Raw genomic sequence first — 5,521 nt, forward strand, 5'->3', positions numbered from 1 at the left:
ATACCTATACTTATAGTCGTATGCTGATCTCACCTACCACCCTACTCGCTAACCTCACCTACTGTCCATCATTTTAATACTATTCTTCATACTTAACCACGCACTCTCACTAACATCTGTTACATACCACTGTGCGTATTCCCTTCACATTTTCTGTTATCATTTAGTGTAAGCCTTCATTATCTTCATAGTTAACTAAACTCTTTTACTCACTTTAAAATTAATTTCTTTCGCTGATATTTGCAATGATCGTGCCGGAACTTCGTCTGAAGTATTTTTGTTAGAGATGAGTTGAGTAAGGAGACAAGCTTTGGTGGCAAACTTGACTAGCCATTGTGCCAGTAGTAAGAGGAGAAGTAACAGACCCTGTCATGGGGAAATATGTAGATTTTGATACTGTTTGACAAACTACTCTTGACACTATTCAGCAAACTATCTCTGTGCTACTTTTACAATTAAAAAAAAATTTTGTCAACTGATGTTGGGTAGGTCACAAAATAAAAATAAAATATAAAAAAATCAGAAGTTTATGGATGAAGAAATTGTTGGCTCTAATTAAATTTTAGTGCTCTTTTATTACTTCAAAAATATTTTGGAAATCTTTTGCATTTTTTTTTATTTTTTTATTGAGTTTTTTTTTTTTTGCTTCATATCTCAAAACAATTATTACGTGAAATTCTATAAAAGCTGACGTCAGAGCATAAGAAACGCCTTGTTTATTTATAGAAATCCCTTGGTCTCGAATAATGTGCCTTTCGCTCTTTAACCGCTTTATGAGTTTGACCGAACAGCACTCGCGTGCATTGGACATGCTCTAACGGAGCAACCCAAGTACACGAACAATAAAAGTGCTTGAATTAAAAACATAAAAAAAAACAAAACACAAACAAAATAGTGACAAAAGACAGTGACAATTTGTAATTATTTTTTTGTTCAGTGTTATGAGAAATGCAAGGGGGTAAAAAAAATTTAATTAATTTAAAACCTTTTTTTAATTTTAAATTTTGAATTTTTATAAATTTCGAAGTTTTTTTTATTTTTAAATTTTGCATTTTTAATAAATTTCAAATTTTTTTAAATTTAAAATAAATAAAATTTTATTAAATATTATCTAACCTTTTCTCGATCTCTGACCTGCACTAATAAACATTTTTTTTATAATTCATATTTCACTTTGTTTGCGTTTACTCAGCTTTCATCTACACCGCTAGAAACACTATCCCTATAGCGACACCCACATACAGATACAGAATACCAACAACGTTCTTTACGTATACGTGCATATGTAAGTACAAGGTGGCGCAAAATTAATCACTCCATCGAAGCAACTGGCGACGTGCGTCACTCATTTTTGACACTTGTGAAAGAGACAGCCCCAGCATACAAACAGATAAGCAATGGAGGTTGTAAAGGGCAAAATAAAGACTTCTACCACTCAAAATAACTTTTTTATTAAATATGTTTTTTTTGTAACATTTTTTTCAAAAACAAAATTGAATGCTTAATTTTGCGCCACCTTACGTATGTAGCAGTTCGTTAATGTAGTTTTTATGCAGTCTTAATCACCTTCGTAAGTTGAACGTCGTTTCAGCTGTCAACTGGTTTAAGATGTCATTTAGTTGCTTTCTACACTTTTCACTTCGGGTTTATCGCGCATTTATTTTTAGCAGTTAATCAATTTTCACGCGATTAGTTCTCATTTTCATGCCGAGTTTTACGTACAAGCATAGGCTGGTGTATTTGCTTGTGGTTGATAAAAAAGAACACGCACACACACACGCGCGCGCACAGTTAGGTTGCAGATTTGCTACTCATTTGCTATTTGTTTGCACAGCAGTCACCGATGCGTGTTCTTGTTACACACATACAGTTACATATAAATATTTATATACAATATATATGCAATTGCAAACGCGTCACCGAGCAAATATGAGTTCACTTGCAAGCGAAAAAGTAAATGTGGTTTAAAGTCAAATTAAGGGCCAAAGGTTAAAAGTGAAATATGCACAAATGCTGAATATTTACAAATAGTTTTAACTTATACAAATTTTCACTTTTTTCCTGCATACTTTTCGTTTAAAAATAACTTACTTTCGCTTTTTATATCGTTTGCGCTTTGTCACTTTCCACAAGTACAAGTTTCGACGACGACCACGTCAACATATGTGACGAACTTTCCATAAATCAGGCGCATATCCCTGTAGATATGCAACGGAAAAGTGGGAAATGCTGTTATCGGCATCGGGTTGATGCTGCTTGTCGCATCACGAATATAGGCTACAAATAGGCGCATGCACACACACACACACACAGTTAGGCACTTCGACACAGGTACGTGTTTGTGTCTGTGCCACAGCACTCAAGGCTAAACGGGCGAGTGGTTGTCTCCCACGCCAAAGCGAAGCGAAGCCATGCTGGAATTCAAGCAAAAGCACAGCGACAAAAATACGCCGACAAAAGCTCCGTAAAGAGTGAGGCTTTTGAGTGTACGAGAGTGTGTGTGCATATTTGGATGTGTGCGTGTGTGTGTAAGAGAGATAGAGAGAGAGAGAAGAAAAAAGAGACAGTAGCGAGCTTTTGCGTGAAGTAAACATGAAGTAAACGTTGTGTTTTTTTTTGTAGAGATTGCACGCCAGCTTTGTTTCATGTGCGCTCTTCCTCGCAGTCTCTGTCCTTCCTTCTTCTCCACTTTTGTGTGCTTCCGTTTATTGCTTTGCTCTTTTATTCGCTGTAATCCAGTTGAAAAGTGAAATTTTTACATTTTTGATGGCTACATTTCGGAAGCTTTTCGCTCCTATGTAATTAACTAGCTTCACCAACACACCAAAACCACTTGCCACGTACAGTGCACAATCGATTTCCGTAATTACAATCCACTTGGTATGCTCGCGCAATTTGCTATTTATCACATTAACCTTTGACCTTTAACGTAACTTATTGAATTCGTAAATAAATAAAATCACATACCTGATTGATTTGCCAGTGCGCAAAAACAACAAATAATGGTCCAAAAGTATTGCTCCCAAGGTCCATTTCGTCAGCTGCTGATGCAATTGCACAATTGTCGCTATTCAAATTTCCTGCCTCAGTGTTACGCAACCTCTCGTGTCCTTGTACTCCTGTGTTCTGTGCCCTATGGGTTCCTTGCCCGTGTACGGTATGGACGTTGGGATTGCATGGACGTCTGTTTCTGTTTCTGTTGCTGTTTCGGGTTCGGCTTCTGTTGCTGTTGCAGCTGCAATTGCCTTCGCTGCATGTCATGCAATCATGAAATTTCAAGTTCAAGTTGAAAGCAATTGCGCATGTCCGCCATATTTGCTTTATAGTACATATATATGCTCATGCATACATACATACATATGCACCATATACAAGGCATATACGAGTGTTGTTATTGTTACTTTTCTATTTGCTTACAAATAGTGCTGCAATTGACCAACAACCACCCCGCTGATACATATTTTGCATTCACTTTCAAATCGACGGTCACAGGCGAATGCAATGGCTATGTATTTGTAGCTAGTGAGCGTAAGTAGAAATGCCGAACTAGAGAGAGAGAGAGAGAGAGAGAGACGTGTATGTATACGTAATACTCAAGAGAGAAAGTGCGCGCATGTGAACTATTGAAACTGGCAGTCCGTTCTCATAACTATTTAAATAATGCCTTCCGCCTCCCTTTACATTTGTTCCCGCTGCACACATTTCCGTTAACATCTCCGCGTTTCCTTTGCTCTCTGGATGCAATGGTGGTGCTGCGCTTCTGCTTGCGGTAAACGTCGGCGTTGATGACTTTGTTAGTTCCTCTAACCTCTAATGCTGTTGTCGTCATTCATATTCCGCCCATACTTCCTCTTCCATTTACGCGATTTGCCATTCGTGATATTTATGTTGCTGTTTTTTGTTGCTGTTTGCTGTTTTGTTTTTGTTTTTGCATCTTCTGCAGTTATTTTCATTCTTTCTCACATTCGTATGAATGTATGTACCCCTTCCTTTCAAACGGGATGTGGTGCTCAGTGTTATTGCTGGCAGTTTCTAATTAAATTTCCTTACAAGCTGACGCATTTTGCAACTGAAAATATAGCAGAAAGAGAGAAAAAGTTTTACATTATTGAATGATGCAAAAGTGATTTAAATTTTATATCCTCAAAACTGATAGAAGAAATTGTAATAAATACTCAAATATTTTCTCAGATTTACTACACGAAGCTGGAATATATAAAATTTATCAAAGGCGTTCATTCATATAATATGCATACAGGCATACATGCACACATATGTACTTATATGTATATTCAGCCACACACGCATTAATACACCAAAACAAGATGTTGTGTATTGATTGAAAAATCGATAAAATTGAAGCTAGTCAAGGACATTCTTCCCTCTTCGAGTTTAAATAGGTTTCTGAATATTAAAAAAAATACATACAAAATTGTACAGATTGGAAGGAAAAAATATCATTATTTTTTTCAGTCAACGGCAAATATATTTTTGTTATACAGACTTTCAAACACTTTGCTTAGTTGGATAAAGAAGCGAAGCGAATGAATCTGGTGGTAAACGAGGACAAGATGAAGTTTCTGCTGTCCTCAAATAAGCAATCAGCTGAGTTGCTTATCGACCCCCCCACCACTGTTGACAGTAATAAAGTAGTAATGCTTTGAAAGTAAGTACTGGCGGTGGCGCTATGTTTCATACTGGGACTGTCGGAATTTACGATCATAATGACTGGTAATAATTTCAGCCTTTAATCCAACGGATCATCTACTTTGGACTAAAAAGACAATTAAGTAGTAAAGCCCTATCTCGACGAACAAAAATCGCATCTCTTAAGTTCCTCATCATATCCGTCGTATTGTATAGGGTGGGCCATGTAAACGATGCAGCAGCCAGCTTCCTTCGGCTGAATTCTGCTCGAAGACGTTTAAAGCGCGCAACGGTAGTAGACCTTATGGAGAGTGAATAGCGCATATATTGTAAAATGCTTCTTAAAACAAGTTAAAGTATCAAATAAAAATTACTTATCGCCTTATTGCCTAGTATCCTTTTACAAGGTGAAGTCCAAAAAAAAAAAAAAAAATAAGATTGGCGTCATAAAAATGTTTGTGATGTTTATCAAAAATTAACCAAAATTATCGTTGAAATTCATGGAATCGGAGTTAAATATCTCCAAAACATCGATTTATCGCATTTTAACTGATCATTTGGGCTTACGAAAGATCTGTGCACGTTTCATTCCGCTCCATTTAACTGAGAACGAAGACCAAAAATTGCTCAGCAATCAACATTCGAAAGGTGCCGAATAGAAGGCTCCAGACGAGCCACCACTCAAAAATCGCATTTGGAAAAGTCAAAAATCAAGTCGATGCTCATTCATTTTTACGATTCCAAAGGAATTGTCTACAAGGAGTTTATGCCAATGGGCCAAACCGTCAATGTAATTAATTTTCAATCTTGGCGTTTTGAAGCGTTTGTTGCATCGCATTCGTCGAATTCGCCTTGTGTATCGCGAAGGAGGAAG

General features: G+C 36.8%; 1 long non-coding RNA gene across 1 annotated transcript; it reads left to right on the forward strand.

The window, feature by feature from the left end:
- The first annotated feature begins 4,053 nt into the window (after positions 1-4,053).
- On the forward strand, positions 4,054-4,979 carry LOC128855827 (uncharacterized). The gene is made up of 3 exons (XR_008453767.1): positions 4,054-4,123; positions 4,192-4,666; positions 4,745-4,979. It is a non-coding gene; the product is annotated as an uncharacterized LOC128855827 (long non-coding RNA).
- The last annotated feature ends 542 nt before the right edge of the window (positions 4,980-5,521 follow it).

Source organism: Anastrepha ludens, chromosome 2 (assembly GCF_028408465.1).
Source record: "Anastrepha ludens isolate Willacy chromosome 2, idAnaLude1.1, whole genome shotgun sequence".
Classification (NCBI taxonomy): domain Eukaryota; kingdom Metazoa; phylum Arthropoda; class Insecta; order Diptera; family Tephritidae; genus Anastrepha; species Anastrepha ludens.